The following is a 25290-nucleotide window of genomic DNA, read 5'->3' as shown; positions in this document are numbered from 1 at the left end:
AATTTACTGAGTAATTTACTGAAAATTTACTGGGATATACTTAGTAATTTACTGAGAATTTACTGAGTAATTTATTAATTATTTACAGGAAATTTACTGTGTAATTTACTATAAATTTACTGGCAATTTACAAAGAATTTACTGGGAATTTACTGATTAATTTACTAAGAATTTACTAGGAATTTACTGAGAATTTATTGGGAATAAACTGAGTAATTTATTGAGTAATTTGTTAATTATTTACTGGGAATTTACTGAATAATTTAAAGATAATTTACTAGAAATTTACTGAGTAATTTACTGACAATTTACTTGGAATTTACTGTGTAATTTACTGAGAATTTACGGGGAATTTTCTGAGTAATTTATTGAGAATTTATTGGGAATTTATTGAGTAATTTACTTGGAATTTACCGAGTAATTTATTGAGAATTTATTGAGAATTTACTAGTAGTTTGCTGAGTAATTTACTGGGAATTTACTGAGTAATATACTGAGTAATTTACGAAAAATTTACAGGCAATTTACTGAGTAATTTAATGAGAATTTACTGGGAATTTACTAAGTAATTTACAGATAATTAACTTGGAATTTACTGAGAATTTACTAAGTAATTTACTCAAAACTTATAGGGAATTTACTGAGTAATTTACTGAAAATTCACAAGGAATTAAATGAGAATTTACTAGGAATTTACGGAGTAATTTTTTGAGAATTTGTTCTGAATTTACTGATAATTTACTAAGAATTTACTGGAATTTACTAAGTAATTTTTTGAGTAATTTACGGAGAATTTACTGAGTAGTTTACTCAGAATTTACAGGGCAATTTAATGAGTAATTTTCTTTGAAATTCAGGGAATTAATTGAGAATTTACCAGGAATTTACTGAGATTTTACTGAGTAATTTATTGTGTAATTTATTGAGAATTTACTGGTAATTTTTTGAGTAATTTACCTTGAATTTGTTGGGAATTTACTGAGAATTTACTAGGAATTACAGGGAATTTACTGAGTAATTTTTTGATAATTTACTAGGAATTTATTGACTAATTTACAAGCAATTTACTGAGAATTTACTGGAAATTTTCAGAGAAATTTTCAGAGAAGTTATTGGCAATTTACTGCGTAATTTACTGAGAATTTACTTGCAATTTACTGAGTAATTTATTAAGAATTTACTGGGAATTTACAAAGTAATTTACTGAGAATTTAATTAGGATTTACGGTGAATTTACTAGGTAATTTACTTGGAATTTACTGAGTAATTTGGTTAAAATTCACAAGGAATTTACTGAGAATTTAAGGAGTAATTTCTTGATAATTTTCTGGTAATTTATTGATAATTTATTGGAAATTTATTGAGTAGTTTACTGAGAATTTATAGGGAATTTACTGAGTAACTTTCTTTGAATTTACTAGGAATTTACTTAGAATTTTCTAGTTACTGAGTAATTTACTGAAAATTTACTGCGAATTTATTAAGTAATTTTCTAAGAATTCACTAAGTAATTTAGTGAGAATTTACTGAGTAATTTATTGAGAATTTATTGGAAATTTACTAAATAATTTACTTAGAATTTACTGAGTAATTTACTTAGTATTTTACAAAGAATTTACTTAATGAGTAATTTACTGAGAATTAACTGGGAATTTACAGATTAACTTACCGAGAATTTACTTGGAATTTGTTGAGAATTTACTGAGTAATTTATTGATAATTTAATGGAAATTTACGGAGAATTTTCTGGGAATTTACTGAGTAGTTTACATAGATTTTATAGGAAATTTACTGAGTAATTTATTTTGAATTTATTGGGAATTTATAGAGTAATTTACTGAGAATTTACTGACTAATTTATTGAGAATTTACTGAGAATTTTCTGAGTAATTTACTGAGTAATTTACTGTGAATTTACAAAGTAATTTACAGGGAATTTGCTGGGAATTTACTAGGAATTTACTGATTAATTTGCTGAGAATTTACTGAATAATTTACTGAGAATTTACTAGGAATTTGCTTGGTAAATTATTGAGAATTTACTAGGAATTTACTGTCTAATTTACTGAGTAATTTACTGGTAATCTACTGGAAATTTACTGAGTAATTTTTTGGTAATCTAATGAGAATTTATGGGAATTTACTGAGTTATTTACTTGGAAATTACTAAGTAATATACTGTGAATTTACTGGGAATTTACTGAGAATTTATTGAGAATTTATTGAGTAATTTACTGAGAATTTATAGGAAATTTATTGAGTAATTTAGTGAGAATTTACTGGGAATTTACTCAGTAATTTACTGACAATTTACAGTCAATTAATTGAGTTATTTACTTGGAATTTACTGAGTAATGTACTGAGAATTTTCTGAGAATTTACTGGCAATTTACTGAGAATTTACCGAGTTATTTACTGAGTAATTTACTTGGAATTTAATGAGTAATTTTCTGGTAATTTACGGGAAATTTACTAAGAATTTAATGATTAATTTGCTGAGAATTTACTGGAATTTATTGAGTAATTTACTGAGAATTTACTGAGTAATTTTTTGAGAGTTTACTGAGTAATTTACTGGGAATTCAATGAGTAATTTACTGAGAATTTACTGAGTAATTTACATGGAATTTACTGGGAAGCTACTGAGTAATTTACTTGGAATTTAATGAGTAATTTACTGAGAATTTACTGGGAATTTACTGTAGAATTTGCTGAGAATTTACTGAGAATTTGCTGATTAATTTACTGTGAATTTACTGGGAATATACTTAGTAATTTACTGAGAATTTATTGAGTAATTTGTTAATTATTTACTGGGAATTTACTAAGTAATTTACTGAATATTTATGGAAAATTTACTGAGTAATTTATTTAGAATTTATTGAGAATTTACTGAGTAATTTACTTGGAATTTACCAAGTAATTTATTGGGAATTTTCTGGTAGTTTACTGAGTAATTTACTAAAAATTTACTGGGAATTTACTAAGTAATTTGTTAAGAATTTATTGAGTAATTTTTGAAGAATTTATAGGGAATTTAATGAGTAATTTATGAGAATTTACTGGAAATTTGCTAATTAATTTACAGAGAATTAACTTGGAACTTACTGAGTATTTTACTGAAAATTAACTTGGAATTGACTAAGTAATTTAATAATAATTTACAGGAAATTTACTAAGTAATTTACTCAGAATTTATTGAAAATTTACTGAAAATTCATAGGGAATTAACTGAGAATTTACTGAGAATTTATGAAGTAATTTTTTGAGAAATTATTGGGAATTTACTGCGAATTTACTAGAATTTACGGAGAATTTACCGGGAATTTACTGAGTAGTTTACTTAGAATTTGCAAGGGAATTTACTGAGTAATTTTCTTTGAAATTACAGGGAATTAACTGAGAATTTACTAGGAATTTATTGAGATTTTACTGAGTAATTTACTGAGAATTTACTGAGTAATTACTGGGAATTTACTAAGTAATTTACTGGGAATTTAATGAGAATTTCGAGGAATTTGCTGTGTAATTTAAAGAGAAATTACTAATAATTTACTTAGAATTTACTGAGTAATATACTGTGAATTTATTGAGAATTTACTACGTAATTTACTAAAAATTTGCAGGGAATTTACTGAATAATTTACGATGAATTTATTGGGAATTTGCTGAGTAATTTACTGAGAATTTACAGGGAATTTGCCAAGTAATTTAATGAGAATTTGCTATGAATTTATTGAGTAATTTAATGAGAATTTGCTGAGTAATTTACTAAGAATTTACTGGGAATTAATTGAGTAATTTATTGGGAATTTATTAAGTAATTTACTGATAATTTATTGAGTTATTTGCTGAGTAATTTGCTTGGAATTTAATGAGTAATTTACTGATAATTTACAGGGAATTTACTGAGTAATTTACTGAGAATTTACTGATTAATTTGCTGAAAATTTATTGGAAATTTACTGAGTAATTTATTTAGAATTTACTAGGAATTTATTGAGAATTTACTGAGTAATTTACTGGGATTTTAATGAGTAATTTACTGAGAATTTACTGGAAATTTACTTGCAATTTTCTGAAGAATTTACTAGGAATTTACTGATTAATTTACTAAGAATTTACTTGGAATTTACTGAGAATTTACTGGGAATATACTTAATAATTTAATGAGAATTTGCTGAGTAATTTGTTAATTATTTACTGAGAATTTACTAGGAATTTACTGACAATTTATTGAGAATTTACTGTATAATTTACTTAGAATTTACTGGCAATTTACAGAGAATTTCCTTGGAATTTACTGATTAATTTACTGGGAATATACTGAGAATATACTGAGTAATTTACTGAGAATTTACTGAGTAATTTGTTAATTATTTACTGGGAATTTACTGAATAATTTACTGGGAATTTACTGACAATTTATTGGGAATTTGCTGTGTAATTTACTGAGAATTTACGGAAAATTTGCGGAGTAATTTATTGAGAATTTATTGGGAAATTACTGAGTAATTTACTTGAAATTTACAGAGTAATTTATTAAAAATTTACTGAGAATTTCCTGGTAGTTTACTGAGTAATTTATTGAGAATTTAATGAGTAATATACTGAGAATTTACTAAGTAATTTACAGAGAATTAACTTGGAATTTACTGAGTATTTTACTGAAAATTAACTGAGAATTTACTAAGTAATTTATTGAGAATTTACCGGAAATTTACTAAGTAATTTACTCAGAATTTACTGAGAATTTACTTGGAATTTACGGAGTACTTTTCTGAGAATTTACTGGAAATTTACTTATAATTTTCTTAGAATTTACTGGGAATTTACTAATAATTTACTGAGTAATTTACAGAGAATTTTCTGCGAATTTACTAAGTAGTTTAGCTAGAATTTACAGGGGAATTTACTGAGTAATTTTCTTTGAAATTATAAGGGATTAACTGAGAATTTACTAGTAATTTACTGGGATTTTACTAAGTAATTTAATGATAATTTACTAAGTAATTTACTGAGAATTTATTGAGTAATTTACTAAGTAATTTACTGTCAATTTATTGAGTAATTTACTCGGAATTTACTGGGTAATTTACTGAGAATTTACTTAGTAATTTATTAAGAATTTATTGGGAATTTACTAAGTAATTTACTAGGAATTTATTGAGAATTTACTGGTAATTTTTTGAGTAATTTACTTTGAATTTTTTGGGAATTTACTTAGAATTTACTAGGAATTACAAGAAATTTACTGAGAATTTATTCAGTAATTTACGAAAAATTTACTGAGTAATTTACTGAGAATTTATTGGGAATTTACTAAGTAATTTTCTGAGAATTTACTGGCAATTTACTCAATAATTTACTGAGAATTTTTTGAGAAATTTTTTGAGAAGTTACTGGCAATTTACTGAGTAATATACTGAGAATTTGTTAGGTAATTTACTGAGAATTTACTGAGTAATTTACTGAGTAATTTATTACGAATTTATTGAGAATTTACTGAGTAAGTTACTGAGAATTTAATTAGGATTTACGATGAATTTACTGATTAATTTGCTGACAATTTACTGAGTAGTTTACTGATAATTTACCGAGAATTTGCTAAGTAATTTACTGAGAATATATTGTGTAATTTAAAGGGAATTTAATGAGTAATTTACTAAGAATTTACTTTGAATTTACAGAGAAAATTACTAGGAATTTACTGAATAATTTACTTAGAATTTACAAGAAATTTACTAGGAATTTATTGAGAATTTACTGATTATTTTACTGGAAATTTACTAAGTAATTTATTGAGAATTTAATGTGAATTTACTGAATAATTTACTGAGTAATTTTCTTGCAATTTATTGAGTATTTACTAGAAATTTACGGAATAATTTACTGCGAATTTACTGAGTGATTTATTGAGAATTTACTGAAATTTACTGAGTAATTTACTGAGAATTTACAGGAAATTTATTGAGTAGTTTACTCAGAATTTACGGGGAATTTACTGAGTAATTTACTTTCAAATTTATTGAGAATTTACTGGATAATTTACTGAGAATTTAGGGAGAATTTACTGAGTAATTTATTGAGAATTTACAAGAAATTTTCTAAGTAATTTACTGAGAATTTACTAGGAATTTACTAAGTAATTTACAGAGAATTTACTGGAAATTTACTGGGAATTTTCCGAGTAATTTACTGAGAATTTAATGAATAATTTATTGAAAATTTACTGATTAATTTGCTGAGAATTTACTGAGTAATTTACGGAGAAATTATTGATAATTTGCTGGGAATTTACTGGGTAATTTATTGAGAATTTACTGGAATTTACTGTGTAATTTAATGAGAATTTACTTGGAATTTACTGAGTAATTTATCGAGAATTTACTGGGAATTTACTGAGTAATTTACGGAGAAATCACTGATAATTTACTAGGAATTTACTGAGTAATTTAGTGGGAATTTACTGAGTAATATACTGAGAATTTACTTTGAATTTACTGCACAATTTACTGGGAATTTACAGGGAATTTACTGAGTAATTTAATGAGAATTTACTATGAATTTACTAAGTAATTTACATTGTAATGACCTACATTCATGTCTTAGTTATGTTCACGTGCATTTGCATGATTTTGTCTTGTTAAGCTTGTATTGGTAGACTTTGACTTGTTTTGCCTAAGAAAAGGTCCCTGTCTTGTTTTGTGCTTATGTGATTTGCCTAAGTGTTATATGCATGATTTGTCCCTTCCTTGCTGTCTCAAGCCTAGGTCATGTTAAGCCTAGGTCATGCCAAGCCTAGGTCGTGTCAAGCCTAGGTCACACCTTTGAACCTCTTACACCTAAGACCATCTTGGAACCACTTTGGTTGACCTCCACCATCACCTAGGCATATTGGCCCAGATGTCATCATCTAGGCCGAGATGTTAGTATCTAGGCGTCCTAGATCTTTGATCCTTGCACCTAGTGATCTTGTTCCTGGACTGGAATGACCTAGACCGAGGTGTGGCACATCTAGGCCAAGGTGTGGCACAACTAGGCCAAGTGTTGTCCTTCCTAGCCGAGATCATTGTTCCTTTACTTGCCGAAGCCTATGTCCTAGCCGAGATCATTACCTGCCGAAGTGCCCACGTCATCTTACTTGTTGTATACACTTTGTCTTACACATGTCTTGTCTTTCTATCACCTTTTGAGGAAGTTTAATCCGTTAGTGCCACGTGTCCTAGCAGAGGGTTAAGTCAGCCGGCAGAGAGAGAAAACATATCATTTCTCATATCCTTGTCTTTGAAGAGAGAGAAGCCCTAGGAAGAGGAGAGAGGGGTTCTTAGAGAGGGAATAGATTTCCAAGCTTGATCTTCACACCTTGAACCGTTAGATCCGTGTTTTGAGGTTATATTCTTGATCTACTCTTGTTATTCTTTATATTGATCTGATCACATTGCATGATCTAGCATGATTCATGAGCCATGCATTGCTTTAAAGTTCAGTTTTAGAAAGAGAAAATGATGTTCTTGTGTTCTTAAAGAAAAAAACCATGTTTGATCCGAAAGTTTGTATCAAGATCCATGTTTTTGTGTTTGTTTTCATAAGATTTTCAAGTATGGGTACCCAGGTCCATGTTTTCGAACTCATCTCATGAAATCTCAGGTTTTGAATAAAAAGTTATGATTTTAGCATTCATGTTCTTCATGTCCTTGTCCTTCATGTTCTTCATGTCCTTCAATGAGGAAACCCAGATTTTCAGACTTCACCTTTTCTCTAGGTGTGGTCACCGAGACCACTCTTGCCTAGATCTCACACCTAGGCCAAGCATCGTATCTCACCTTGGCCTACCTTGCATGATCACTTGCACCTTAGTCTATCTTCCATACACACCTAGGCCGATCACCACACACCTAGGCCGACCATGGTACACCCTTGTTGGCACCTTGTAACACCTCGGCAGCACACCGAAGCCTAGGTAACCACACCTCGGCCAAGAGGTGTGGGACCTCGGCCAAGACCTCCTGAGTTCACCCAGCTAGGTCATTTTTGCCTAGATCATCTCTGTGCATCCATTCCAAGACGTGGTTGGTACCTGTAGACACCCCATTTTGACCGACCTTAAGATTCAAGCGTCATTGATTGAGCGCTCGGTGATGGTGCATGTTGTGCTCGTTTTGAAGTTTCAGAGTTTTGGCTGAGAACCTTACCCTCCGAGCCTCGGAACTTTTTGTGCCTTGACTCGGTCTGCGGACCAGGTCTTGTTTTCTCTTCCCGAAGGGAGGGAGAGGTCTCGTAGACCATCTCTCGGTGGCCGTAGGCTACTTTTCGTGGTCGTAGGCCACTTTTCCCGTTTGGAGACTAGTTTCCGATTTTCAAAGCCGTTGACCGTGCGCCTCGGTTCGGGACCGCTTAACTTTCTCCCTTTGGCACGGTTTTTGACACACACCTTGCTTCCTCTCTCTAGAGGGACACTGTGGCCCGGGAGACCACCTTTGTGGTCGCACACCACTTTCGTTGCTTAACAGCCTGTTTTCGGGGCACCCGACTGCGCGTTTTGACCCCCGAACCCTCGTTTTGCAGCCGTCTTGGTTCATTTTTGGCATGGACCTTGTTTTCATTGTTTGGGAGGTGGTACAAGGGTGGGAGACCACCTTTCTCCTTGGAGACCACTTTTCTCCCGCCAGCCGATTTTCTTGTCAGGAAGTTGGTCTCTTTGGTCTTTGAGCCACATTTACTGGTCTCCCACCATACCACTAGCTTGCATTCAATGTGGAGACCATCAAATGGGGCTGCTGACCACCTTTCATTGAGTTAAACCTTTTGAACTGGTCGGCTGACCAGGGGAAGTGGTCAGCCGACCACCCGAACTGGTCGGCCTGCCTCCCCTAGTTTTGTCTCTGTGAGTTGTTGCCAGCTGTGCTAGCTGGAAGGCACAGACTAGATCCTCCATACACATGTATGGAGGATCTTCAACCTTGGTTTTTAGCTTCTTTGAGAAGCTTTGGTCCCTTTTGGCTATAAAGGAGGGCCTCCCCCTCCTTTGTGGGGGTTGAGAAGTTTGTTGAAGGCATGCAATACATCTCCCTCTATATCTCTCTATTTTGGCTCAAAAAGTATATTGTTCTTGCACCTTTGCACACCACCTCATAGCCTAACCCTTCCACCATTGCTTGGAGCTTCTTAGAGGCCATTTTCAGAGGTTAAGGAGTTGGGTTTTGGGTCCAGAAGTTGCTGTCTTGCTGAGCTTCAAGGGTAACACACTTTTTCTCTCTTTTAAGCTTTATTTTGATCCATCTCTTAGCCTTATTTGCATGCATATTTGAGCTTTGTTGTCAATTGAAAAAAGTCTTGTTTTGAGGTCCTTTGATGTTTGTTTAAGGCCCTTTTGGTGTTGAGGGTCTTCTACCCTCTTGCATGCCTCATTTGGCCTTGTTTTGTGCCATGCCATAGGGCCTTTGAGCTAGTCCTTGCTTGGCCTTTTAGCCACTGAAATCCAGCGGATTTTCAGTGGTTGGCATGTGGTTTTGAGGTCCTAAATTAGAGAAGGGTGACCCTCTCTCTTTTTGATCTTGTTTGCTTGCACTTTGGCCTATCAAAGGAGCCTTCATTTGCACACCTCCAAGCCTTGTTTCAGGCCCTTTTCAGTGACTTTTAGGGCTTGCCTAGGCTCTGTCCAAAGTTGGTTTTGTCACCTTCGGTGTGTCTCTTGCATGTGTAGAATAACCTCTCTTATAGCCTATCAAAGGAGCATGACATTCTTGCATGCATTGATCATATTTCAGTGGGTTTTGGGCTTTGTTTGGCATGTCATGTCTCTAACTTTTGCTGGTTTAGTGGCTTCTTGAATGCTTCATATGCTTGTAGTGTAATCCATGTTCACTAGCTCACATTGCATGCTGTTTTGGCCCTTGATTCTAGCATATTTTGGCCATATTCTAAACTGATTTTATTCATGATTTGGGCTTCCTTAGCTCTGTTTTGAGGTCCCATGGTCGAATGATGCTTGCCATGCATGCTTGTAGTGTAATACTCTTGCCTAGCTTCGAGTTTTGAAGCCTCTTGCATGCGTAACTTGAGTTGTTTTCATGTTTTGGCATCATTAAACATGCTATTTCAGAGCTTATACTTGTGCCATATTCCCATGTTTTCCACTCTTTAAATGCGTTTGAGAGTTATGCTTGTATGCCTCATTTTTGGGTTATTGCACGAGCTTCATTTTTGTGCATTGCAAGCCATCATTTTAGTCCATTTTGCCACTGTTTTGGGTCTGCATAGGGATTGTTTAGGGTTGGTTTGGTCATTTGGGTATCGCTTTGCATACCTCTAGTGTAATGCACTTCACTAGTTTCGGTAATTGTGCCATTCAACATGCATAACATGAGTTGTTTGCATGATTCGGGACTATTTTGTATGTCATTTCAGAGATGGAACATGTGTTGTTGTATGCCATATTTCATCCTTTCCATGCTTTCATACAGTTGTATCTTGTGTCCTAAGCTTTGGGCCCTTGCATCTTGCATGTCTGCATGTGTTTTGTTGCCTTGTTTTCATCATGTATGGCCACTGATTTAGGTGTGGCCGAGGCCCATCTATCTTGGTTTAAGTCCATCTTGCATTGTGTATGCCCTATAGTCCATGTTATAGCATATTTGATCATTGCATTGTGTATGCCTCATTCATAACATTGTGTATGTTAGTGCATTGTGTATGCATGCCATTTAATTCATGTGCATTGAGTATGCCATTGATTAGTTCATAGCATTGTGTATGCCATTCGCATGCTTGCATGTCATTCCGTGCATCTTCGCATCACTTAGTTGCATTGCATTTAGATCGCATGCTAGAGTTGCATTTGTCCATACATTGTTTGTTGCATTGTGTTTGGAGTAGGGTTTAGTCCAAACACGGGAAACGAGGGACGTTTCATACTCAAAGTGACAAAACGTGCCTCGATTCTTGGTCACCGACACTCTTGACTATCCATGATAGAGTTGTTCGCTTTAGGTGTTTACATGTGCATTCATTTCACATTGAGTCGTGCAATTCGACTCCTCAGCCATCATGCATCGAGATGCGTGATTGATGGCACGAGGATCGAGGACTACACTCCCTAGAGCTTATGCAATGACAGGGAGAGTGGTCGGGCACACATATGTTGAAAATACTTTGCCTTCTCTCTCTCTTGCCTTTGTTACAGAAAATACAGAAACCAGGAGAAGAAACTGGCCATCCAACCAGGTTTTCTGGCAGGCCGACCATGTCACGACCCCATTCTGCCCCTAGTAGAATGGTGCCATGATGGCCAGTAATCCGAGATTACCAAAGGCCAACTTACAAGGATTCACACACAATCAGAGTATACATATGGGACTTACATGTACGGAAGCAATAAATTTAAATCTAATTAGTCCATAAGAGCTGTGCATAGATTAAATGACATGGCATACATCTTCGCATGGTTTTACAACTTGATACAAATAAAATAAAGTACAAATTACATCTTAATCAAAAGGCTTCTCAAGCCGACATATACAAAAGGAAAGAGATACAAAGCCAAGAAGCATAATCTTCAAGATGTTACAAAACACGAATCCAAAAACACATCAGCAAAACACATCTAAACGTCACTGCCTTCTTGCTCGTCACCTACATATATATAAGAGAGGGTGAGCTTGGATACTCAGTGAATGATATAATTAATAAAGAGTTGAATGAATGATATCCGAGATCTTTTCCAAAACAATACATATCATAACTTATACAAATCAAGGGATGAACCAAGTTCATCTATCAAATCTTTCAAGTCTCAAGGGATGCTTACTAGCATCAATAATACAAGGGATGACATAATCAAAGGTGCTACAAAAGTTTAGAGTCCCCTAGCACGTACGGACTTGTACTACAAATGCTTATAGTCCCCTAGCACGTACGGACTTGTGCTACAAATGCTTATAGTCCCTTAGCACGTACGGACTTGTGCTGCAAATGCTTATAGTCCCGTAGCACGTACGAACTTGTGCTGCAAATGCTTATAATCCCTTAGCACGTACGGACTTGTGCTACAAATGCTTATAGTCCCTTAGCACGTACGGACTTGTTAAGAATGTTATCAAAACCAAAGCTAATACTTGATACACAAAATAGGGATAGTCATTCATGCTTAACAAATACCTTTCCAAAACAAGCAAAACAAAGCTTTATCAAAACGTTATAACATAGTTTTATTAAAAATACCACTCACTTAGTTCTTCAAACAACGGGGTCAAAGCAAAAGTCCAAGTCCTACAAACACATGGCAAAGTCTATTGAATGCACTCTCAAACAAGCTTTATATGAATGCAAATGATCTCGGCACTCCTTCAAAGCTAAGTCAGACCAAAACAAAACACTGTTTCTCATCTCGGGAAAACATAATGGGCACCAACCAGGTCTTGGCCGAGGTCCCACACCTCCTTGCCGAGGTGTGGTCCCGATGGTCACATTCAAGGAAATGAAGTCGGGAAAATCTGGGTTTCCCTCTGCTGAAGAACATGAACATGAAGAACATGAAAAACATGAATGCTCAATCACAACTTGTTATTACGAAATCTGGGATTTCATGAGATGAGTTCGAAAACATGGACCTAGGTACCCATACTTGAAGATCTTATGAAGACAAACACAAAAACATGAATCTTGATGTAAGCTTTCGGATCAAACATGGCTTTTATTCAAGAACACATGAATATCACTTTCTCTTTCTAAAACCAAACTTTAAATCAATGCATGGCTTACAAATCGTGCTTGATCATGCAATGCAGCTAGATGAACAATAAGAACAACAAAAGTAGATCAAGATCTCAATCTCAAGACACAAATCTAACGGCTCAAGGTGTGAAGATCAAGCTTGGAAATCTATTCCCTCTCTAAGAACTCCTCCTTCTTCTTCCTAGAGTCTCTCTCTCTAAAAGACAAGGATATGATACAAAATGATGTGTTTCTCAACAGCTCACTGACTTAACCCTCTGCTGGGACACGTGGCATCGGCTGGTTGGCTCTTCTCAAAAAGGTGACTCAGTGAAAAGACAAGACTATGACAAAGTGTGTTCAACAAGCAAAATGGCATAGGCACTCCAGCAGGTAATGATCTCGGCTAAGGACAAAGCTTCGGCAAGTAAGGTCTCAATGATCTTGGCTAGGAAGGACAACACTTGACTTAGCTGTGCCACACCTCGGCCTAGATGTGCCACACCTCGGTCTAGGTCATCCCAATCCAAGAACAAGATCACTAGGTGCAAGGGTAACATCTCGGCCAATATGCCAAGGTGCGAGTGGAGGTTAACCAAAAGATTCCAAGATAGTCCTAGGTATAAGAGATTCAAAGGTGCAACCTAGGCATAAGACGACCTCGGCCAAACACACACCAAACAAGGAACAAAGCATGAAAGTAACACTTATGCAAAACAAATCAAGGTTTGCAAATGCAACATATCAAGACAAGATCATGTAGTATATGCAAGCATGACTAGAGTAAAGTGAGGGTTGTTACAGACCACCTTTTCTGGTTTTCACCACCAAGGGTGGTCGGTAGGTGGTCTCCAATGCCTATAGCTGGTCGGTAGCCTTCCCTTAGATTCCCAGGGTGGAGTTTCATCTCCTTGGAGCTTTGTACAAGTTTCTGAGTTCAATTGCAAACAAAGACAAGCTGAGACAAAGCGATGGATTTCCCGACAAGGCGACTCGAGCATGCATGCATCCTTTATCATTCGGAACAGAGCTGAGGCAGTCCATTTCATGTAGCTTGCATGCTAATTTATTTGCTTCCTTAGTTTAATTTGTTAATTAATTAATGTTGTGTAATATTTAGCTGTAATTGGTTATTCATTTCGGTTGTGTAATAACTAGTTTAATTAGCTTAGATTAGCTAGTTGGTTCTGTATTATTTATTCGGACCCTCCGCGAGAGGGCGAACTTTGTAATAAGTGTGCGTGTGTGTAATGCATATCTTCCAACCCCAAGTCTTTCTCCCTTTTATTTACCATCTTATGATGGTTAGTTTTAGGGCATGTTTCAATTAGCATCTATATGGTCACATGTTTGCATTCATTCATCTATATTGCATGCACCGGGCTCGGCGCATCATGCTAACTGCATTGTATTTCAATTCCAAGTTGAATACATGTATCGATTGTTGCATCTCATATGCCATCTTAGAATAGCCGAGCCTATTGTAGTTGCATTTTTGCATGTGTTGCATTAGGCATTCTTAGCATAGTTAGGATTCATGCATGATTTCTAATTAGCTTCTTTCTTTGGCTCGGAGTACTCAGTAAGTGTTTATGCTTTAGCATCCTTGCATGTGTGTGAGTGATTGCCATGATAGCATGCTTACCATGAGGCTATGTGCTTGTGTGATATAACTGCCTGAATGCCTGTGGGTGAAGGTTGGGTTGCTTGAGTTGGAATAATTCATCGAAACCCGTGTTTTAGCCTACTTGCAAGAAGCAAACTTCAATCCATTTTCAAAATAAATTGATATGCGATACTTTGTTCCAAATTAGGCAATCTAGTCTATGCTTGTATGCTGTGCGCATCACATAGTAATTCTAGGCTAATAAACCGGAATAAGAGCATATGTGTTTTCAAAAACTTGATATCATGCTTAGTAGTGACCGATCTTCGATCGGGCAAGCGGGGGTGCTCATGAAATGACCTTCCCCAATCGTACCCAAGTTCCCGAGCCGAGGCAACTTTGGTGATGACGGACACGTGGCCTCAGGCATGAGTCAGGGTTTCCTAAATTCTCCCAAAACAAAATATTTAGGTGGCGACTTTGTATCTGGCAAAGCAGTCCATGTTTGGCACTTCTTTCTAAAAATTTGTTTTTCAAAACGATTTGTCGGATTTGGACTCTTTGGTGATTTATCGGTCTCGCATTGCACTTTGCGGGGTTAGATTCAGAATCGTGACATTTGAGTCCAAACTGTAGTAAGCCCAATGAACAAAACGGGATTTTCCTGGGACGTTCGGGGATGTCTACAGTTTCTGGCGACTCTGCTGGAGAGTTAGAGAACTTGACTTGAACTCATGATATGTTGTTTTGACTATACTTATGTGTCTCTTTGCATTGCATTTGCATTAGTGCACCTAAGACACCGTGTTTGCCGTCAGCTATTCCTGAACGGTTTGCCGGAGGCTCGCTTTGAGAAACATGCCATAAGGCTGAACGGTTACGGGCTCTGCCACGATAGGAACACAAACCCCGGTTTTTACCGGGGCACCCTTTTTGACCATTCGACCTAGTGCATATTCGGAATCCATAGTGACTATTCTAAACTAGGACAGGTTGCTTTCCCGATTATAGGTTGCTTGAAACCGCTGTGTGCGTAGTGAAACCCTAGTTCTTGACAAAATAGGGCAGGGAAACCCTATCCCTCCATAGGGGTGTTTTGGCTCTTACTTGCTTGCTATGTGCTGTCAGAGTGTGTCTCTACAGGTTGTGTGTACCAGTTTGCAAGTTTGAGTATCAGGCTTGCGGGCTTCAGAATTTGAGGAATCAATTTTACCTGAGGGTATCAGTTTACAGGCAGAATTTTTGGCAGAATTCAGTAGAGAGCACGGTCACACAGCTATGCTCAAATCTATTCTAGTGAAATTGGGCTGAGATGCTGCCTGTTTTCTCTTTTGCTAGGTAGTCGTGGAACTATAGCTTCAGAAGGCTCTAACATCCCCCGGGTATACTGGACTTGTGTTGATAGACTTTGTTAGGTCAGAGTTTCAGTTCAAGGGCAAATCAGTGTTCCTTTGCCAGAGGCAAGGTAAAAAGGCCAGTTAGGCACAGATCATCAATTCAATAGTCTTCGGATCAGCGGTCACTATCCATCTCACCTGTGCGCAGTTGGGTTGAGATATCTGCTTTTACCTCAAGGAGATACACCTGTTATTCAGCTAGATCAGCACAATATGGCATCTATGGAGGAGATGATGCGTCAGCTCCAGGAAAGTATGAAAACTATGCAACAGGACGCTGCCCGTCAAGCAGAATTTGCCAAACAACAGGTCGAGGTCATGACCCAACAGGCAGAGTTAATCACTAGGTTACAGTAGCAAACTGGAGCATCTGCTTCACACCAGGCTCCTCCCCCATCAAGAGTTCTAATACTCGGAGAGACAGCTAACGTCCAGGACAATACGAACGTTCCAATAGGGCCAGCTCCACCCCCGGTTCTACCCCAGCTATCCAAAACACCTACCAACCTACCAGATTCTCCCTTTGAGTTCGAGACGGACCCCACAACACTAAAAGTAAGCAAGCTTGAGAAATTGTTTAAGAAGTCTCAAGGGGCTCATTCCATTCCAGACATTGAGGATGGGTACATTGACTCGGCTGTGACCTTGCCGAACCAGTTTAAAATGCCGCACATAGACCGTTTTGATGGGTCTGGAGATCCTATGGGGCATTTGCGGTTGTTTTCAGACATACTAAGGCCAATGGGCCTCTCTAGATTGCAGAAGCTTTCTCTGTTTGGCCAGACCCTGTCGGGTGTGGCGGCTATTTGGTACGCAAAATTGGAAGACTCTGTTAAGAGGAGTTGGGAGGAGATGGCTGAGGCCTTCATAGCTTAATACTCCTACAATACGCAGATTGAGATTACGACTCGTGATCTTGAGACAACCAGGCAGGAGCCAAAGGAGAGTTTCTCCGATTTCGTGACCCGGTGGAGGGCCAAGGCCTCGATGATGACCGTTAGGCCTGTCGACAAAGATCAAATTTGGATGGTTGTGCTCAACCTCCAACCCAAGCTCATGCAGAAGATGATCGTCCTCCCCCTACCCACCTTTGCAGACCTCCATGAGATTGGGGTACAAATCGAGGACGCTATGAAGCAAGGCCTTATTGACCAGGAGAAGGAGCAACCCAGGAGGGCGTTTTCCAGCAGTTCGAATGCAACCATCAGTGGTGATGCAGCTGCAAGATCTTCCGAAGTGGGCATGGTCACCACCACCACATCAAAAATAGCTACCCCATTCATCGGTGCGTCCGGAAGTAGCTCACAAAAAATCAAATATCCACCTTGAGTCAAGAGGGTTTTTACCCCACTTTATATGCCTTTGTCAAAGGCTCTAAAGGTCTTACTCAGGAAAGGACATTTGAAACCGTTGGAACAACAGCCTTTACCCGATCCTATCCCTCCAAAGTATGACCAGACTAAGTACTGTGCCTACCATCAACAAACTAGTCATGACACTGACAATTGCTTTTGTCTTCGCCATGATGTACAAGATCTATTTGACAACAGGGTCATCGCCGCACCAAGTCCTGCAAAGTCTATCGGCACTTGATCAGTGAACTTGTGGGGGATAATGTGATGTGATCAGGGGATGAACCCCCTGCGGGCGGCACTCAGTTTACTCCAAATGTGGTGTATGGCACGCACTGTTTTGAGCATTTGTGAATGCTGGTTTTTGTACTTTCTGACTCGGGTATTGAGTCAATTTTGTTATGTCGTTTAGAGTCTGTCCCGTTGTATAAAGTCAGTCTTTTCATACTGAGTCAGTTGGGTTTGTCTTTTTGTATCTAGTCAGTCCTGTTTTGTTAGAGTCAGGTGATCCCAGAGGCGTTACCTCGGATATCACTATTTTGTTTTGCGTTTGTCTTTTTGCTTTCTTTTTGAGTCTGTTTCTGCCGTAGAGCCAGTTACACCAACAAATCTGAATGAAACAGCAGTGATTTTCACGCTCTTGTGCTTGCTTCTGCTTTGAACCTGTTGTGCCAACAAGTCTAGAATGAAATGGCGGAGCATCTCACTTGCTCTTCTGCACCTTTAAATCATTGCATTGACCTAATTTTTTCAAAACCTTTTGAACATTGTGATGAAAACGAAGAGGAAGGAATTCCTCGGGATTTGCAAAAATTTGATCAATTGAGAGATAGAAAGGCATGCTAAGCCCTTAATGAATAAAATCATGTTTGTTAATGTGAGTACTGAGAAGGATCCTGGCTTGATCCAGACTTGTTCTACTCTGCCTTCAGCGCGAGCGACTAGTCGCTTTCTTAAAAGATTTCAAAAAATGTTTTGCGCCATCCTGCAAAGACTCGTGTGGAATTGCTCTTGAGATTGTGCAGCATAGGATCACTCTCAGCCTCGAGACTTGACCCCTTACTTTCAAACCTTGAACCTTAATTCAGAATGTTCAACGGTCAACCACGATGTCAGGCCTGTGTGGCCAGATTTGAAGCAGCCCTCGAGCTGGGGGCAAGAAAGTGAAATCAAGAAGATCAGATTGATCAAAGGAAGCTTGTAAAGTCGGATTAGAAATAGCCCTTGAACTAGGGACAAAAATGTCAGATGTGCTCGAAGAGCCAAAGATGGATCATTCTACAAACCAATAAAGACTGGCAAGAATGCCAAATCCCAGAAGGGAGGAAAGAAGGAAGTATTGCTGAAGGACAATCGAGTTCTTATCCATAACACTAGGGGGTAATTCAGCTCCCTATTGGATGGACTCCTACATCATCAGTGAACAACAGCCATTCTCCTGGATTCAGATGGCTTCGAGATCTCAAACCATTCCACATGGACAAAGCTACACTTTTACCCTTGAGAGGCTCGCTGGGCCGAAAACTCAGAAGGGTGACCCAGGCAAAAGTTAGAGCAAAAAAAAGAAAAAAATGAAAAGAATGAAAAAAGAAAAGAAGAAAAATGAAGAAAATGAAAAATGAAAAAAGAAGAAAAAAAGAAGAAAAGAAATGAAAAGAAGAAAAGAATTGAAAAGAAAAGAAAAACATAGCTCGCAAAGGTTGAAAACCCAGAAGGGCGGCCTTGGCAAAAGTTAGAGCGCAAAAGGAGAGGCTAATACCCGAGTGTACCTTAACCCGGAACTACGTCAGGCTTGATTCCTGTCTTTGGGATACGTAGGCAACTTCATTCTGAAGTCCAACCATAAAACACTTCAAATTCAACTGTGTCCATGTGATGGTTCTGGTCATCTTTGTCTTCTCTATATCTGAGAATGTGGTCGTAATTGTCACTGTGAGGACTGGTTGCCATGTGCTACGGCGCTATTTAGACTAGGGGCAACTTTCCGTTGCCGTGCAGTGCTGCGGTGCTATTCAGACTAGGGGCAACTTTCAGTTGCCATGCAGTACCGTTCAGACAAGGGGCAATTTTCCATTTGTTTTGGATCTGAGGTTGTGCATCTCAAGAGTAAATTCTGCATCGGTCGAGCAGTGGCCATTTGCAAAAATAGTTTTTGAGAATTTTTCATGAAGATGACTAATTCTCTCGAAAATTATTCCATTTTTCTAAAACTGGACCATTTCTTGGACCCAAAAAAGGAAAATTTTCAGTGCTCATAACCTGACTTGCATGATTTCAAATCAGAAAATCGAACAAGCGTGTTAATCTAACTCTCATTTTGGTTAAAATTGTTTTAGCAGAAGCAAAAAATAAAAAATGGTCAAAATGATGAACTAAGGGCACAGACGAGTCAGGTTTTCTGTCTTTTCCCCTTTATCAATGCATTCACCAGAAAAGGCACCGTACTTGCCAAAAAGGGCACCATGCTTGCCAGAAAGGGCACTCTATTCGCCACAAAAGGCACAACTGAAGTTAACAACAAAGGGCTGAAAGCTCTCTCATCCTTCAAGCAGCGAGGTATCAAGCCAAGTGCGAAGCATGAATTGGAATGGATCAAGATACTCCACTCCCTCATCCAGGGCATCGACTAAACGTCACCGGAGGAAATAGCCGCGAGCTGATAATGTTGGGCATGAACCCACAATTTCCTATTTATCCATCAACCACCCAGGGAAGGGATGAAAAATTAGAGAGATTGAAGAATAGAGAGATGTGCGATGAGAGAAAAAGTGAGGAATGGGCTTTTTTAGAAAAAAACAGAGCCTGAGGGCCGAGTGATGTGAGAATCACAAATGAGAAAAAGGGTGGGAAACAATACCCAAAGAAACAGGCTCCCTGTCCATGTCTGAGTGTCGTGTGTGTCGTTTTGATCGTCTCGATTCTTGTCTTGAGTCGTTTTTGAGTGTCTGTGTTTATGTTTAGGTTGTTTTGCCTTTGTTTTCCTTTGTTGAGTTGTGGTGCGCTATGTTTAGTCGTAGGCTCAATACCCGATCGAGAACTCATTTCTCAATTTCAAAATGATTTGTTTTGTGCTCAGAGTGTTGTGTCATTCTCTACATTTGTACAAAATAGGATTCGTTCTTTCATAAAACCTCAGGGTTCAACCTAGGTCATGTCAGAACAGTAAAGCCAGGACCTATCTGAAGCTATATGGGTTCCAGACTGCAAAGAAAAAGAAAAGAGCGAAAATCAAAGCATCTGAGTGTGTTTCAACTTTAGAAAGTTCCGAGATTGCATTCTGTGTATACCTCTTCAGGTCTTGCCAATGCTCCGAAGTATGAGTGTGCCTCTACCTCAAGCTCAAGATCAAGCCTGTTTCAAAGCCAGAAAGGCAATCAGAAGTGCTCTCCCTGAGTACTAGTCCCTGCCAGAGGCATCTTGGCTGTGTTTGCAATGAGTTCCTAGGAGATCACCTGCGACAGTGGAAACTAGAGTTCGAATGGCTGTTGCCTAGACCTCAAAGGTTCGGGATTTCCGAGACTAAAGTCTGGTTTAAATACCCAGGGATGTATCCCCGGCTTGAAATCTGTATGGAAGCCCCATAGGTTGAGATAGCGTGTATGCACCTCAATTCTGGATACTGAACCAACCTAGTCTGTCACCCCGTTGGAGAATAGGGAAAGTTGTGAATATGATCAGGAAGAAAAGCGGCATACGTGGTTTCCACATGCAGATGTTGCTCCTAGTCAGCATTTCAGAGCCTTTATACTGTGAGTTGAAGGTAAGTGTTTGAAGAACACAAGGAGAAACCCCCGTCAGAGTAGAGCGGTTCATCGCCACTCATCCCCTGAGGTGCTTTCTAAAGCGCCGCTATGTTGGTTTATTGCCTTCTTTAAACATCATGCATTGTATTGTATTATACCTATCAAGTTTCTTTCTCATTCATGCACGATATTGTATGTACGGATCATTCAAAGAAGTTTCGTTTAAGATTAATTTACTTTAGTGTATCTAGCACACTTCATACACTTCATTTACTTTAGTGTATCCATCACACTTCAGTTACTTTGTGTATCCATCACACTTTATTCATTTAGTGCATCCATCACACTTTTTGTTCACCTTTAGTGTATCTATCATACTCTGTTCACTCAGTGCATCTATCACACTTTGTGTTCACCTTTAGTGTATCTATCATACTTCGTTCACTCAGTGCATCTATCACACTTTGTGTTCACCTTTAGTGTATCTATCATACTTGTTCACTCAGTGCATCTATCACACTTTGTGTTCACCTTTAGTGTATCTATCATACTTTTTTCACTCAGTGCATCTATCACACTTTGTGTTCACCTTTAGTGTATTTATCACACTTTGTTCACTCAGTGTGTCTATCATACTTTGTGTTCACCTTTAGTGTATCTATCATACTTGTTCACTTAGTGTATCTATCACACTTTGTGCACACCTTTTGTGTATCTATCACACGCTTACCTGTTGTATCCATCACACTTTGTGTTCACCTTTAGTGTATCTATCATACTTGTTTACTCAGTGCATCTATCTCACTTTGTGTTCACCTTTAGTGTATCTATCATACTTGTTCACTTAGTGCATCTGTCACACTTTGTGCACACCTTTTGTGTATCTATCACACGCTCACCTGGTGTATCCATCACACTTTGCTTCATATAGTGTATCCATCACACTCGCTTCACTTTGTGTATCTATCACACTATGCTCGCTTTGTGTATCTATCACACGTTCACTTTGTGTATCTATCACACGCTCACTTTGTGTATCTATCCCACGCTCCCTTTGTGTATCCACCACACACGTTCGCTTAGTGTATCTATCACATATTTGCTTAGTGTATCCATCACACTCGTTTCGCTTTGTGTATCTATCACACTTTGGTTCACTTAGTGTATCAATCACACTTTATTCGTATAAGCGTATCCATCACACTCTCTTCATTATGTGTATCTATCGCACATGCTTGTCCAATTAGTGTATCTATCACACTTCGTTCACCTTTATGTATCTATCTCACATGTTCGTGAGAATTGCTTAATTTTCTTACATCCTTTCTGCATATAATATAGTTTGGTTTGAATTCGCCTGCTTAAACTGTTGCATTTATTGTGTATATTTGCTTCATTACAGCTTTCTTTGCATGATCATAAGTTATGTTCGGCATCTTGCATTGTCTTTTGCTTTTTGCCCCTGCTTGCAGGCACATCTCTTTGTTATCTTGCCTGCTTGTCTAAGTCTTCGGCCTTCTCAAAAATAGGTCGTCTCTGGACTTTGACACTCACTCCCGTCATTGTTATGACTTTCGAGTTCTATCAAAGAGGGGCAACTGTAGACACCCCATTTTTGACCAACCTTAAGACTCAGACGTCATCGATTGAGCGCTCGGTGATGGTGTATGTTGTGCTCGTTCTGAAGTTTCAAAGTTTTGGCTGAGAGCCTTACCCTCCGAGCCTCGAAACTTTTTGTGCCTTGACTCGGTCTGCGGACCAGGTCTTGTTTTCTCTTCCCGAAGGGGGGAGGGGTCTCGTAGACCATCTCTCGGTGGCCATAGGCTACTTTTCGCGGTCGTAGGCCACTTTTCCCGTTTGGAGACCAGTTTCTAGTTTTCGGAGCCGTTGGCCGTGCGCCTCGGTTCGGGACCGTTTAACTTTCTCCGTTTGGCACGGTTTTTGGCACACACCTTGCTTCCTTTCTCTAGAGGGACACTGTGGCCCGGGAGACCACCTTTGTGGTCGCACGCCACTTTCGTTGCTTAACAGCCTGTTTTCGGGGCACCCGACTGCGCGTTTTGACCCCCGAACCCTCGTTTTGCATCCGTCTTGGTTCATTTTTGGCATGGACCTTGTTTTCATTGTTTGGGAGGTGGTACAAGGGTGGAAGACCACCTTTTCTCCTTGGAGACCACTTTTCTCCCGCCAGCCAATTTTCTTGTCAGGAAGCTGGTCTCCTTGGTCTTTAAGCCACATTTACTGGTCTCCCACCATACCACTAGCTTGCATTCAATGTGGAGACCATCAAATGGGGCTGCCGACCACCTTTCATTGAGTTGAACCTTTTGAACTGGTCGGCCGATCGGGGGAAGTGGTCGGCCGACCACCTGAACTGGTCGGCCTGCCTCCCCTAGTTTTGTCTCTGTGAGTTGTTGCCAGCTGTGCCAGCTGGAAGGCACAAACTGGATCCTTCATACACATGTATGGAGGATCTTCAACCTTGGTTTTTAGCTTCTTTGAGAAGCTTTGGTACCTTTTGGCTATAAAGGAGGGCCTCCCCCTCCTTTGTGGGGGTTGAGAAGTTTGTTGAAGGCATGCAATACATCTCCCTCTATATCTCTCTATTTTGGCTAAAAAGTGTATTGTTCTTGTACCTTTGCACACCACCTCATAGCCTAACCCTTCCACCATTGCTTGGAGCTTCTTGGAGGCCATTTTCAGAGGTTAAGGAGTTGGGTTTTGGGTCCAGAAGTTGCTGTCTTGCTGAGCTTCAAGGGTGACACACTTTTTTACTCTTTTAAGCTTTATTTTGATCCATCTCTTAGCCTTATTTGCATGCATATTTGAGCTTTGTTGTCAACTGAAAAAAGTCTTGTTTTGAGGTCCTTTTGATTTTTGTTTAAGGCCCTTTTGGTGTTGAGGGTCTTCTACCCTCTTGCATGCCTCATTTGGCCTTGTTTTGTGCCATGCCATAGGGCCTTTGAGCTAGTCCTTGCTTGGCCTTTTAGCCATTGAAATCTAGCAGATTTTCAGTGGTTGGCATGTCGTTTTGAGGTCCTAAATTAGAGACGGGTGACCCTCTCTCTTTTTGATCTTGTTTGCTTGCACTTTGGCCTATCAAAGGAGCCTTCATTTGCACACCTTCAAGCCTTGTTTTAGGCCCTTTTTAGTGACTTTTAGGGCCTGCCTAGGCTCTGTCCAGAGTTGGTTTTGTCACCTTGGGTGTGTCTCTTGCATGTGTAGAATAACCTCTCTTATAGCCTATCAAAGGAGTATGACATTCGTGCATGCATTGATCATGTTTCGGTGGGTTTTTGGGCTTTATTTGGCATGTCATGTCTCTGACTTTTGCTGGTTTAGTGGCCTCTTGTAGACACCCCATTTTTGACCGTCCTCAAGACTTGGACGTCACCATTGGAACACTTGGTGATTACCCTTGTTTGTGTTTGCCTTGAGTTCCCGGAGGTCTCGGATGCGCGCCTTTCCTCAGGATCTCTCGACTCGACCATGTTGTGTCTGGTTTTGCACCAAACACTTGTGTTTTGCCTTGAAGGGGCAAGGAATGCCTTGTGAGGCATCCCCACACATCACCGGCCATGGCTTGAGGCCACCGGCCAGTGATTTTGTGCCATCGGTAATGTATATTGCCGATCGGCACTCTTTGTTGCTGGTCAGCCATTTATTTTGCCAAAATGGAAATTTTGAATGGCCGATCTGTTCATCTACTTTTGGTAGATATTTTGTGCCAGCTGTGATAGCTGGCACCCACCTTTTCTCCCCTCCATACACGTGTGTGGAGGGATCTCTCTCTTGACAAGCTTATTTGACAAGCTTTACAAGAGAGAGCTCTATAAGAGAGAGTCTCCTCTCTTGGATTGAGGGTTAGAAAAAAATGGTTAGAGAGCTCTGATTTTTAGGTTAGGGCTTATATATATATTCTATCTCTACACCTCTCTCTCTTGTGTGGTCTAGGTGTGTTTGTTCATAGTATTGTACACAAACACACACTACCACACCATCCCTTGGAGCTGAGGCCTCTTGAGGGTTGTTTTGGAGGTTTTGAAGCTGGTTTCAACCTAAAGAAGCTGCTGGAGCTCCATTGTTGAAGAGGGTCTTCAAGGGTAAGAAGCTTGCTCCTTTTTACGCCTTTCTTGCATTGTATTTTAGCTTATCTTGCATCTGTTTTTGAGCTTAGTGTATAACATAAAAAAGTTCTGTTTTTAGGCCCTCTAAATAGTTGTTTAAGGTTGCTTCAAGCTTTGGGGTTGTTTGACCCCTCTTAAGCCTTGTAAGGCTCCATTTTGTGCCATTTTGAGTGAGCTCCGAGACCTTGGTGTTTGGGCCTCCTCACCACTGAAATCTTGAGGGATTTTAGAGGTGAGGATGGTGCCTTGAGGTCCCAAGAAGGAGAGGGCCACCCCCTCTCCTTGTTGTCCTTGAAAAGGACCATTTTTACCTCTTGAGGGAGCACCTAGCTTAGGCTCTTCTTGACCATG

This window comes from Camellia sinensis, chromosome 12 (assembly GCF_055761805.1).
Source record: "Camellia sinensis isolate YWXY chromosome 12, ASM5576180v1, whole genome shotgun sequence".
NCBI classification, from domain to species: domain Eukaryota; kingdom Viridiplantae; phylum Streptophyta; class Magnoliopsida; order Ericales; family Theaceae; genus Camellia; species Camellia sinensis.
The sequence above is the reverse complement of the archived record's forward strand: the minus strand, read 5'-3'. Positions refer to the sequence as shown.